Source organism: Poecile atricapillus, chromosome W (assembly GCF_030490865.1).
Source record: "Poecile atricapillus isolate bPoeAtr1 chromosome W, bPoeAtr1.hap1, whole genome shotgun sequence".
Taxonomy (NCBI): domain Eukaryota; kingdom Metazoa; phylum Chordata; class Aves; order Passeriformes; family Paridae; genus Poecile; species Poecile atricapillus.
This window is the reverse complement of record NC_081288.1, coordinates 7546733-7561062: the sequence shown is the minus strand read 5'-3', so window position 1 is coordinate 7561062 and position 14330 is coordinate 7546733.

Sequence of the window (14330 nt, the reverse complement as noted above, 5' to 3'; positions counted from 1 at the left end):
CATGTTTCTTTCCCCTTCTTCAGCTATTTTATAAAGAAGCAAATCTTTAATAATGCAATTGAAATACCAAGTCTACTTTATTGTGCTCAAAAATTAAAGAGTGCCCAGAAAGCCTAAGCCCCTTGTGGGGTTCATTTAAGGTATGCATTGCTTGGTATAGAAAGGCAAAGGAAGCTGCCTTTGGAGTCAGGACATGGCAACCCAGCCCATTCGGAATAGTCTCTGGGAGGGAGGGCTTGAGTCCATCTGGTTATCTTGTCCTTTAACTCTTACTTTGGTAAATGAAGCCTAAAAGATTCTCTGTTGAAAAGCTGATCAGGATTTTGCTTTCATCAGTAGCAGCAGAAAAGGGGACCCCTTAAATTTACATTGTTAAACCTGGAACATCCTTCATCACTGTGGCTGTGGGTCATAGGGGTGATTTTCTCTAATGTGCAATTTGAGCTCTTGTCTTCATCCAGCTTTGTTTCAGTGCTAATCCTTTCAGTGAATTTTGCTCCATATAATTTCAGGGAACCACCTTCATGAGCTGAGCTTAGCAACAAAGTGGATTTGGGGAATTTGCTAAGCCCAGTGGGCCACATACATCACACCCTCTGGTTTGTTGGGGAAATTTTACTCTCGTTTCTAGTATAGATAGAATTAACTTCTTAAATACCAAGGAATAAATTCCCCTCAGAGCTCTTGAATTTTTTATCATTTTCTTGTTGCAAGGGAATAGCTTCTGCTTTATACCACGCACTCTTATTCCCTTTATATTAGGAAATTGTTAGGATAACCAGACAAGAGGGGAGCTGCAAACTACCTACAGCCCCCCTCTGCAGTTAGACCCACTCAGTCCTGATGCTGGAAAGCAGGGATTGCTGTCTGGGGAGGAAAAAGGAGGTGCTAAAAGGAGGAACATACAGTGGAAAGGCAAGTGCCTGACTGATGAAGGTTTCCACCTTGTACCCAAGGTTAAACAGCAGCTCTGGGGATGATGCACACAGCCTGCATCTGTGTTCGCATCTAATGTACCGTGTGCCTTTTTATTTCCCCTGAAGTCTCATTGTGTTTTTGATTCCTTTCCTATTGTTTCCTTTCACCCCAAGCTCTTCCTGCCTATTCAGGCCTCCCTGCCTTTGGATTATTTCCCAGGGATGGTTTGTAATGAATGGCATTTAATTAGTAAAGAATCCTTGAGATGGATCCTGAAATGGATGTCTGAGGCTGGCTGCTGCAGTGTGGAGGGAAACCCAGCCTGAGCCCTTGGTTTGTGGGGAGTGGAGATGGGAAATACTGGATATGCAGGGACCAGGAGCAGGTGGGAATAAAAATTGAGTGGCTGGCTGACAGAGCATAAATGAGAAACCAATATCGGCATCTCAAAGCTTTTATCTCAGAGCCCTACTTAAAAAGGACCATGATGAGAAAAACCCTATGGGGATGAAAAGGAGAGTGGGAAACTTTGTTGCTTGATTCCTTATCTTTTGCCCCGGACCTTGTGAGACCCCACCTGGAATGCTGCATCCAGCTCTGGGGTCCCCAGCACAAGGAGGACATGGAGCTGTTGCAGCGGATGCAGAGAAAACCACAAAGGCGATCCGAGGGCAGGAGTATTCTCTCCTAGGAGGACAAGCTGAGAGAGCTGGGTTTGTTCAGCCTGGAAAAGAGAAGGCTCTGAGGAAACCTCATTGTGGCCTTCCAGTACTTAAAGGTGTCTTACAAAATTGAGAGAGAGCAACGTTTTATGTGGGCAGATAGTCACAGGACAAGGGGGAATGGTTTGAAACCAAAAGAGGAGAGATTTAGGTTAGATGTTAGGAAGAAGTTTACTCACAGGGTGGTGAGTCAGTAGAACAGGTTTCCCAGAGAAGCTGTGGATGCCCCATCCCTGAAAGTGTTCGAGGCCAGGTTGGATGGAGCCCTGAGCAGCCTGGTCTAGTGGGTGACATCCCTGCCCGTGGCAGGGGGCTGGAAGTAGGTGATCGTCAAATTCCCTTCCAACCCAAGGCGTTCTGTGACTAGCAAAAAGCCTAAATACATAGAAGCAATGCGTGCAGAAACTCAACTTGCCCCTTAAAGCCATAAAAAGCCTCTTGGAAGGATTTGCCGTGCCGGCGTTTCCTTTGCCGGGTCCGTACCCGGCTGCCAGGGCCGGATGCCGCAGGGATGCTCCCGGTGATGCTCCCGCAGCCCCGCTCATCTCCCACCGCCTGCTGCCCTCTCCTGGGCAAAGCGGAGCGGGCTCCAGGGGCTGCCTTTCCTTCCCCCTCCAAAGCTTTCCTCTGGAAACACCGCAGCGCTGAGCTGTCGACACTGAATGACTGCTGCTTTCTTGGGGAAATGCGTTATTATTTCGTGATTTTTCTATGCAAATGTCATTAACACTTTCGCTGAGACATCGCTGATTCGCCGTGTTTAAACGCCTTGACTGAGAGTATTTGAAGACCTCAGATCAGGAGCTGGATTCACAAAGGGGTGTTTAGTGTCCGGTGTTAAATTGCCATCTGTGATGGCTCCGGGGCTATCCACCGGCAGATCCCTGCGGAGATCCAAGGCGTTCTCAGGACAGATTGGAGATGTGATAAGCCCAAATATGCCGGGCTTGTGTTTGGAACAGCCTTCTCCAGTAGCTGGTCCTTTGCCTTACGTGTTGTCAGCCACTGCTGGTGCAGTCTGGGGTCCTTGCAGAGGATTTACCTCCTGCTGCAAATCCATCATCAAGCACATCCCTGTGCTATCCCCCCTCTGCCCCCTTCCATCGCCTTCACCACAGGGTGTTCATCCTGTTGGCACCCCAGAGAGCACTGATGTGCCCTCTGTGGCCTGGCAGCCCTTCCCAGCAGGAGAGAGACCCCAGCCAGACCCTCCCTCTGCTCCAGGGAAGGAGTGCAATGGGACCATCAGAATGCAGGTGGGGAGAATCCTCCATTCCCACATATCCCACTCGTCAGCCTGCATTTGCCATCTTGGTTTCCATACCTACAACTTCTCTCTCTCTCTATCCATTCAAACTCTCTCCTTTGCTTTCTAAAAATGTCCCTCATGCTCGGCTCCATCCTCTCGCTGGCAGCAGACTCCTCCTGTTGCTATAACAACGAGCAGCAGCCCAGCCAAATCGGCCAGACCCTGCCACATTTCCCTGCCTGCATCCAAATCATCTCCCTAGGTGTGAACACACTCTCTTCTTCCCCAAGTCTTTGCCATCTGCCTGCAAGGGGGAGATTGCTCCCTTTGGGAGGCTGCTGGCCCTCTGCACCCCCATGTGCCTCCTCTCCCCTCTGTGCATACTTTGCAGCCCTCCAGCTGGGTCCACACACATGACCGGGACCACAGTCACTGTCCCACACACCCTCTGAGATAAAGCACCACTCTTTTGGCCCATAAACCCCATGCAGATTAAATTATTCATTGAAATGGGGAGAATTGCTTGAAATACAATGGAAAAGATGTGTTCAGGGTTGTATCCTGAACACAGGGGTTTTTTTGTATCCTGAAAGTTACAAGGTGTGTCTAGCACAAAGGTGCAGGGGTAAGAATTTTCTTCTAAAGTGGTTTTGGGGTGTCTGTGCCCTCTGCCCTAAGCCACACATCCAGCCCAGGGAGTACCCACTGGTGCTGTGTAAAGCCTCTCTGTCACTGCAAGGTGTTGTGGGCAAGGCTTGCTGGTCCTACAGAGAGCAGGGAATCAAGCCCTGCCACCCTTGAGGTCCTTGAGGACCCTACCAGCAGACATTCATGGTGGCTTTTCCACCCTGGACCATGAGCTCCACTTAAAACTGCTTTCTCCAAGCCTTTCTGGGCTGGCAGCAGCAGACTGGAAGTCACAGGTGGAAAGGGTGAGTTCCTCTGTGTCAGAGTATGGCACAAGGCTCCTCATCCTGAGCTGCATCTCTGCTGCACTTTCCTTGGGCAAACTGCTGTCCCAGGGCCCACCACAAGGATTTCTAACCTCCCTGCTGGAAAAAAACCTAGGACAGCCTCCTGGGATAAAGCCAGAGTGGAGGGACACCAGGAGCCACAGCTCAGTGCTGTGTCCAGTTCTGGCCCCTCAGCTCGGGAAAGGCACTGAGGTGCTGAGTGTGTCCAGGGAAGGGCAATGGAGCTGGGCAGGGGCTGGAGCACAGGTCTGAAGAGGAACAGCTGAGGGAGTGGAGGATGAAGAAAAGGAGGCTCAGGGAGGGATCCTGTCACTACAACTCTCTGGAAGGAGGTTATAGCCAGGTGGGCTATAGTCAAGGCTCTTCTTCCAGGTATGGAACAGGAGGAAATGGCCTCAAGTTGCACCAGGGGAGTCTTAGATCAGATATTAGGAAAAAATTCTTCACTAGAAGGGTTTCCCAGAATTGGAACAAACTGCCCAGGGAAGTGTTGGAGTCACCATTCCTGGAGGCTTTGAAAGGATGTGCAGATGTGACACCTGGGGACATGATTTACTGGTGGACTTGTCAGTGCTGGGTTAGTTTACACTTGGGTTCAATGATGTTGAAGGTCCTTTCCAGCCTGAATGATCCTGTATCCTCTGCCATCTTCTCACCTCAGGACAGCTCGAGCTGTTGCTTCATCTGTAACATTTTCTATTCCTAGGCTGGAGGCCAGGGGAAATCTGTGGGTTTCACAAAACACATTAAATAGTGCAGCCTCCTCTAGTGAGTGGGCTGGCAACGCTGAGGAGCTGTTCTCCTCCAACATTTTTTGTCTGACAAGCAAGGTACTTAGCCAAAGAGACCTGCTGAGAGTTTGTTCCCTAAAAGGACCTTTGTGTGCATTTTAAAATTCTCCAGCCCCTTGGAATTTATATCTCACCCTAACTGGAGTGAAATCACTTCAAACCCACCAAACTGGAAAGCTCTTTCAAATACTTATGGCAATTTCTGCTCCTTTTAGCAGTGAACTGTTTTTGCACTCTTGTCTGCAGCTGGAACTGCAGATCTGCTGTTAATTTTGGGGGTTTTTTGTGGCCTCAACTGCAACATAAATTTACTTCTCTATGGAGCTTTGGATTAAAAACCTGCTCTTTCAGTTCATCTTGGATTTCTGGATTCAAGAGCTCCCTTACTCTAAGGTTACCAATCTCTTCTTTTTTAAAATTACTTTTAGGTGCAAAGTGTTTTTGGCTGGGTGTCCAGATGGACTTTTCACACAACCTGGTTTTGGTACTTGGGAAAAGGCTCCAGACAAACCTGAGCTGCTACTGCCTCTCTCCATCAGGAGGAAACATGTTCTTCCTGTGACCCCAGGGGACAGTGCCCCTTTGTGTGGTGCTTTCCATCCTCCAGGGAAGCAGTGAGGATATCTTTAATGAAGCTGTAAATGTTGTGGGTTCTCTTACCAAAGAGAGGTTTGCTCTTGTAAGTGGAGACTCCCAGCTGTCCCTTTTTTCAGCTGAAACCTCCACAGCAGGTCCAGGCTGTGCAATCCCGACAGCAGCAAGCAGGCCCAGATATTCTTGTCTTGGTTGAGAAACCTGCTGCTTCCCAGCCCCATATCCACCTCCAGTGGTGCTGGCCTGCTTTCCTCAGTGTGGGGATGCTCCAGAGGCAGGGACAAGAGCAGCTGGCTCAGCAGTGACATGGCATGGTTACCCAGAAGGGAACCCTTGACCTGAGCTGACTTACCCAGTGAAATGGAAGGAGTTCCAGTAGCAGATCACCTTGGTACCAGAGATCCTGCATCCCCTATTTTCTCCAGGGAAAGCATCATTCTTTCATCAATCCCATCCAAATAGGAATGTGTGAGGGATCCTGGCTTTCCACCTGCCATTGCAAGGGCATTTCAACCCTGCCAGGCTATGTTAAATTGTGGTTTTCTCAGTCCATGTATTTTTTCCATTCCCAGCTTCTAAGTCACAGGGTTGTGCATAGAGGAGCTTGAAAGGAGGGGATTAAGGCTCAGTAGCTTGAATGTCTTTTTCATCCTCTTGCTGCAAGATTTCAGACATGAGCAATGCTTCTGAAAAGCTGTTTTTATAGGTCCTTGTCAACAAGTTTATGCCAAAGAAGTTCTCCAAAATTTGTTTGTTCTCACCTTGAGTTGGATTTGTGCAACCAAGCATTCAGGAAAAGATAATGGGTTTTTTTTATCAGCGGTTATTCTAATTCCTAAAGATTTTAGTACTATCTGCTGCATTTCATTCTGGATTCTAGGCTGAGTTTGTAATTGGACTTTTTTTTACCAGCGAGTTAATATGCAGCAATGATGACATCCCTAAACTTAAGCTAATATAAAATTGAAGATATTTGGAATAGCTAAGTTTCCAAATAAGAGGAAATCATCTAAGAAAATGCCTGCATAGTTTAATGATGTTATTCAGTAAAGGCATTTTTTATGTGTAGCTCCCTCAAAGCAGCTGTCTTCATAAAGGCCAGTATTCAGCCAAGGAAGTTTCAAATATCACTCACTGTCTTCAAAATGCCATGATTACCTCAAACATGGGAAGAAGGGGACTAGCAGACATGCTTGATCCTTCCTCCAGCCATGACTGACTGATAATTGTGTTTCACCTCTTTTGAAGTGGGGGGTTATCTCATGGAAAGAGCACCAAAGGCAGTTCAGAGATCTCTCAGCTGATATTTAAGTTCAGAGATGTTTGCATTACAGGCATGTGAATGTCAGAATTTTCCAGGAGGTGCTGGGAGTGGTGCTGGAGATGTTTGCAGAGGGTGCTCTGCCCACGAGGAGCTCCAGGACTCTGCTTTGTGCTGAGATGTGACTGAAGCCCTCAGCAGTACAAGGAGAGCTTGTGCAGTGAGGTTTTGTGTCTGTGCCAGGAGGAAACTGCCTCAGGATAACTCATTAAACAAAACAAAGTAGAGGCAGCTGTTTGGGTCATGTCATATGTGTGTTTGTTCTTTGCCTTTGTGCTAAAAAAGAGTTTTAATGAGTGGCTTTGTGTCATGAAGGGCCACTTTAACAGTTTCTTCTGTAAAAAATCAAGTGTTCCTTTTCATGTGTTTTAACATTCCTTTTTTGTAAGGAGGTTGAGGAAATGTGATGTTGAGCCTCATTCAAAGCTGTTAGTACACTTGAAAATCGAAAAAAATATCAAATCCCTGAAGTTCATTGTTTTCATCACTATCACTGTAGCAGATAATACTGTGACCTATGTGTGGTTAATTATTTTTAGTCTTAGCTTTCAAGACAGTTAATTGTGCAGTTTTATTTTCTCTCAGTTAGGTATGTTCAGATTTGTTACATCCCTGTCCTCAAATATTTTCTGTGTTGCTTACCTGGAACATCAGTCACTGTGAATGCAGAGATGCACAGGCCATCCCCAAATCACGCATGTGGGCTCCTGTGTCATCCCTTATTGCTCTTGGATGGAATCAGTGGAGAGGGGAAACCTCATCCTGTGTCTTGAATGGGGAAGAAAGAGCCAGGAAGCTCCTGGGTTTTATTCTTGGAGCACTTTCTAGCTCACTGTGTGGTCCTGGCCTCCTCCTCAAGGCTCCCATTCAGCCATCCACTGCTGCTCATTGCTCCTGGTGAGACCCTGAACATCCCACTGAGCTCAGTAGGAACTCAGCAGAATAAATGCTTTTGTGCTTGGGTCTTAGTTTTCAGGTACCAAGTGTTCCAGTGTCAATGTGTTGTGCATGTCATGTACCCAGAGTGGGAAGAAATGAAGGTGCATGAAAAATGGGAGTGAGTATCTGGCTTTCTCACTGCTCTTTGTAAGCTTAGAAGGTGAAAATTAATGAGGTGTAATTAAAACAAAAATGCAGCGTGCGAACACAAGTCCAGAGCACCAATTAACCTGACATCTTGTCTGTGAAGTGAGAAGATATGGATTGAGATGCCATTTTGGCTGATGTATTGTTCATATAGGTGTAGACTTGTGGAGTTAGCATCTGTTCTTTCACCCTGTGTTAAGAAACAAAGACTCTGATGCTCTGTGGAGTGGATGCTCCAGGGAGTGGGCATCAAAAAGAAGATTACACAGAGCTCCAGTGAGATACAAGTCCCAGGGATGGGGATCCTGCTCCTGGGATCCTTCTCAGGCATGTGCAAAGAATGGGTTCCTCAAGCAAAAGTCCTCAGGCTTGTTCTGGCACCCAGAGTTTTCTCTCTGCCTTGCTCTTTGCCTGGGCAGAATAATGAGCTGCCTTCAGGTATCATTTAAAGCTGGTCATGGTGATTTAGGGATGGAAATACCCTTACTTTTTAACATGATTTGTCTGCCTCTAAGTGCCACTTTGAAAATATATTCCCTGCTGATTAAAATTAATGAGGGAGTCTAGAAGAAGGAGAATAGTGTTCAATATTCTCTGCTTTCAGAATTTTGGAAGGTTGCCTGGGAATATTTCTAAATTTTGGAAGCTTTCTGAGAAAAATCTGTAAAACTGAAAGGCTCAAGGAGAGTTCAGCTGACATGGGTTATTTTTGTGCCTAGCTAATGGAAATCAAATAAATACACTTGTTCTCAAGCTGTGTTTCCTCTCTGGATAATCAAACCATAACATGACACTGGCTGAGATGCAAATCCCTCTCCCTCTGTCTTTTGGGGGGTCAAGAGCAAGACCTTTTGTTGGTAACCCCAATCTTACTTGCCTGTCCTCTGGGTCTCATTGCATCTGTCAGCCTGAGTTGGTAGCATAATTCGGGTTGGAAGGGACCTCTGGATGTCTCTGATGCACCCTAAAATAGGGGCCAGCTTAGGGGAGGTCACTCACAGCCCCCTCCAGCTGAGTTTTTATTATGGCAGTGGACTCAATGATCCCTCTGGGTCCATTCTATTGCAGGATAGTCCGTGATTCCATGATCTCCAAGGAGAAGACTTCACTGCCTCTCAGAACAGCCTGTTCCAGAGCCTCCTCACATTCCTCACCCTTCAGCTGGGTACCTCTTCTTTTTCTGGGTTCTTCTTTTGGGCTTACTTAGGTAAAGGCATCAGCGGATTTTAGGTGGCTGAACATTGGTGTCTGGTCCCATTTTAAGTGCCAGTGGGGAATGTCACCTCAGGTAAACCCCTTCCCAGGGTTGCCTGGGGAGTAGAAATGGGGGCAGCTGGAATTATATGGCAGCCCAAGCCATGAAAACATTCCTGGTGGAGGTCTCCATGCTGTCTGTGGAGCCCAACCTTTCCAAGCCCAGCAAGGATCAAACCTCCTTCCCCTGCCTGATGAGCTGTGCTGCCCAAGGCTGCAGGTAAAGCTGAGCTGGGGCTCAGTCCCTGGAGAGCTGGACAGGGGATGAAGGGGAGGGAGGTGCTGCCAGTCCATCATGGCAGAGCTGCTGTAGTGGTGTTGCATTGATTTTGGCTTTTGAACCAGCTGAAAGTCTGGCCCAATACAAGAGGAATATTGTATAATTACTGGAGCTACAGCCCGAGGAGGATGTGACCATCAAAATCTCTTTGCACAGAGTTCTAAAGATTTAATACATATAAAACACCTTATGTCAGTATTATAATAATACAGATGTTTAATGTATAATGTTAAATTTATGACATGACCAAAGGGTTTATCCTCTGATAGGTGACATCCTCAGGTGTATGAAGGCCTGATGGTGTGGAGCATGATAAATAGTCAAATGAGCTGCAGGGGACAACCACAGTCAGGCAAGCCATAAATTTAAGCTCTTTGTTCTCTGCTGAGACCAGCCTATAGTGTTTATTTAAAAATATGACATAGGTGCATATTCTACCTGAAAAGAAGGGTTTGACAACACTAAGATTTCCCTGCACAGAGGCTCTGTTTTTCCTGCCAGAGGTACATTGCAATAGACACAAACATTAGCATTTTCTGCTTCACAAGGCAACTGTAGGATGGGGAATTTTTCATCCAATAGTGTGGAAATAAAAAAATGTTTGACAGGGGCAGAGGCTGAATGGGATGTATGAATAATCAAAGACACCAGCCTGCATCTGGGGTTTACAAAATGCTGTAGCACACTGAAGTTTTTTTCTAAACAACCTCCTTGAAGTTTGAATTCTTGAGCTTCCAGACTTCTCAAGGCCCAGAGGCACTAAAGAAAAAAAAGGATGTACAAACAGAATTTTAAATAAAGCTCTCTCCAGAGAGGAAACTAAAAAAGAGTGAGACTTTTCTCCTGTAAAGGAGAAAAAGAGCTGAACACACAGGTCCTTTGTTGCATTAGACCCTTGAACTTCTCTACATGGTGCTACCATTTCCAGTGGCTTTGTCTTGGGGTAGCTAACACCAGGAAAAAAACAATGCAGAATTTTATCAGTCAGTTTCATTTTGAGGGAGACTTCCAGGAACTAGAAATCCCACCTAAACTGTAACTGTTTTATTTTTGTGAAGCAGCGAAACGGAGTCTGGAGGAAGGACTCCCTGTGGGGTTAGTCAATGGAGCAGCTCCCTCTGCTCTGGCACAGCCGGCAGGGATCAGCCCAAAGAGCTGGTGCTCTGTGTGAACTCATAAACTGTTGGAGACTGGAGACTGAAATGCTCTGTATGTTGGTCACCAAAGCCCTTGCCTCTTGCCTAATTATGTAAATCTCAGTCCTGATGTGAATGGCCAAACTGCAATTTATCAGTGACCTGGGTCTTGGCTTTTAATTCCTAACAAAATCCCTGGAACATGAGCATGCATCCAACACCACCACCCAGGACATTTAACTTTGGGAAAGACTGCCTGTGTCTGTCTTCAGAGAGATGCAATTGAGTGAGGGTCCTCAGTTGGGTTTGATCCCTGGAAATCCTTGAGGGATTTGGAAACTTCATGAGGATTTTTTAATTAGGAGCAAATATGCAGTACCTTCTTTCATACATCTGGCACCTGCAGCTCATTACAGGCTGGAGACATAAAGAACAATCTTGCTGTGGCCAAAAGACTTCAGCAGAAGTGCTGCAGACATCTGAGGGTAATCCTGCCCCACTGCCCTGTGTGGGATGGAGCTCACTGCAAGAGACACTCCTGGCTACATGCAAACTTTGAGTAAGGAGAATAAAAGTCCAAGGAGTCTATAAAGGAAAAGATCTTGTCCACAGCAAGAAGTTACAGGTAAACAGCTGCTGCCCAAGTGAATCTTGCAGCGTTAAGGCATTGAACAACCATTTAAATGTGTTTGGGTTTTTTTGGTTTTTTTTTTTCCTGAGCTTCTGGCTCAGCAGATGAATGGGAAAAAGAATGAGAAAAAAATGAGGCAAAGAAAAAGCTGCTGCCACCTCAAAGTACTCTGGGTTTAAATATCTCCTTGTGCATTGCCACATAAGCATTCTGATCCCTGACAAATAAAAGAGCATATACCCTTGGGAAAGAATGTAAGGAATTGTTTTCCAGGAAAACCCTTTTAGGGATGATTTGCATGCTGGGGAGAGGAAGTAATCTCAGTTGTGCAATTCCTAAGGTATTGCAAAAATGTCTTGAGATGTACCTGTGCACTAATGACTCCCAGGACTACAAAGCAGAGTGAAAGGAATAAGGGATAAGCCTAAGAATGTTCCTCTGGGAAATTCATTGCCCTGTGATGAGCAAGAGGCCTTTAACCCTTTGAAAATTCCTCTAACATATTGGAGATGTGAAAAATGTTCCCTACACAGCAGTTCTCATGTGACAGCTAACAGAAAAATGGGTCATATTGCACCCACATTGTTACAGAACACTGGTTTAATTGTTGCTGAATTTCCTTCTGGCCCGGAATTAACAATTACTTAAGTAAGAGGATCCCCAGGGATCCCCCACTGTTGGTACTGTTTTGTACCTCTCTTCCTGCCTCCCATGTCCATGGGAGAAGGAAAGAATGGGTTGCTGCCCTTCAGCTGCCCTGACATGGGATTCGGTCCTGCCAAGCTGTTGCAGGGTGTCTTAGGGCACAGCAGGCACCAGCAACCAGCCCTTTCTAATCTAATTCTCCTGCCAGAAGTAGAAAAATTAAGTATCTAAAATGACTGTTTCCAAACACTCAAAAAAATCAAATGGTAATTAAAAAAATTCATGAAACAAGCCTTAAAAATTTGCTTGATAAACGCTCAGTGGGATAGTTTAATTTTTTGCCTACAATTCATCTACAGCTTCAGGGGCCAGACACTTTGAAAATGATGGATAAGCTGTCTATGCAGTCTTGTATGGTCAGGAGGCAGAACTATTAACAAATATGCCAAATCTTCCTGAATATCAAAGGATTTACCAGTTACTTACATTCAGCCCTCAGTTTTGTAGAGCTGTTGGTGAAAAACAGGGAGAAGTGTCTCTGGAGAGTCTTTCTGCATGGTGCTGTGTTCCTAGGGAACTCCTGGTAATCCATTCTTTTCTTCTCCATGGTGGTATCTGAACAGCTTCTTGTTGAGCCTAAAGCACACGAGTAATATCTGTCAACACTGATTACAGCTTTACTGCTGCTGAGACACTGTAATGTCAATTCTTCTTACATTTAGCTTCTCAATAGCCCCACTCTGAATTCAGATGTTTGCTGTAATTTAATAAAATACTCCAACAAATATATTTGTGTCAAACAGAAGTGTCCTCAGTGGTAAGTAATAAAACACTTAATCCAGCTGCAGAAGCATGAAGTGTAATATTTCCTGTAATCATTTCCTTTTCTGTCTAGCAAGATGACCTTAAAATCTTTCAGAATGTGTTGAGCTCTAGTGTTGAAGCAGTTCTGATTTGCTGTTCATCATCTAATGAGTATTTTTTTCCTTCTCCGGTCTCCAGTCTGAAAGGAGACAATATAAAAGAGTAAATACTGTGCTTATCACAGCCCTGAGTTATCTCAGCCACACATTGTTCAGTTGTTTTAAGCAATTTAACACTTTTTTTTTCTTTGTTTTAATTTTTTTAAATGCCCATGAATTCAGAAAGACAACTTTTAAAAATTGCTTTCGTTTGAAGACAATATATTCTTTGATTTTTTATTCAGTTAAGAAACAAATAGAATCTTCTGGAATTAGAGCAAGAATCTCTTCCCCCCCCCCCCCCCCCCCCTTCACTGCTTTTTTTACTGCTTCTTTTTCTTTTATGACAAATTTCTGCAGAGTATCTGTTAACTGCCTGGACTCTAGATCCTGGAGGAATACTTTATGTATGTATCTACATATATCTATATACCTATCTCCTGTATGTATCTACAGCTCATAGGAAGGACTGGAAGGGATTTGGGTGGCTTCCCCCTGAATTTGGGATTGGTAGCTAGTTGGAGATTTTTCCTGTTTTGATATTTCCTCCCTGGGGCTTTTAAGCAAGAGAAAATTTTCAATTATGAGCTGCAAATAGCAAACACACGAGGGTGCAGAGAAGTGCACCACAGAAAGATGTGAACATGCACTGTTCCAACCTGGTATTATTAATGACTGCTACCAAGGGAAGGGGCTGTACCACATCCTCTCATGTTTTATTTCTTTGTCTGGTGCATGGAAACTTCTCTCTTTTCTGTGCTGAGGATCTCCCAGATCCTCATTTATTTACATAGCCATTTAAAATACATGTATTTAAAAAGCAAAAAACGAGTGTAAGAAAAAAAAAAAAAGAAATAAAAAAAAAACCCCAGAGGGATGCACTGAGGCTAAACTTCAAAGCCATTCCTTCCCTGCTGCCTGCTGTGAGTCCACATTTCCCAGTTATGGAACACCCGTGCTGCGTTTACCTTGCTGCCACCAGCACAGCGTGACCTCCCAGTGTTCACTGGGATGAAAGAGGAATGTGCCTCTCAAGGGACAGCAGGTGCAGGGGAGCCAGCCTGGCCAGGGGGTTGTGCCACAGGCCCAGGCCAGGCTCAGCACCTGGCTTTGCTCAGACATTGCTGCCCTTGGCAAGCGCAGCCAGCGCAGATGGGACTCGCCGGGAGCAGGGGGCACCTGGGAGGGCCACGCTGGACACAGCAAGGGATCAGCTGCTCCTCAGTGGGCTCCTTCTCCTGCCACTGAGATGCTGGAGCTGTCAAGACGTGGTGAAGCAGATCAGAGGATTTCAGACAAGTTGGAAAGAAGATAAAAAAAATAAAGAGCTACAGTGGGAAATCAACCTCTCTGCTGTTTCTTACGGCTATAGCACATGGAGTATTATTCAGCAAGAGTTGGTGGAGCTTGAAGGAGATGGCAAAGCCCTTAATTTCTACAAAAGCTCTATGTTCTGTGGTTTTATCTCCTTCATTTTGCCAAAGGTGGTTCCCAGGGGTCAGAATTTGTTTAGGGTCCACACTCAGACAAGTGAGAGCAAGGCAGCTGTCTGAGACTGGCTAGAAGAGAACAAGACGTGACTTGGGCATCTGGGGACACTCCTTAGAAAAGCATCAAAGCCTTGGGAAGCAGGAATCTTATTCTGAAACTGATGTTTGCATTTCTGGAGCAACAGTGACTTCTGGATAACAGATCTACTTGCCAAAGCAGAACCTCAGATGCCTGAAAATTGGGGCCAAAAGTCCTGAGGCTGTTGTGCCCAAACAA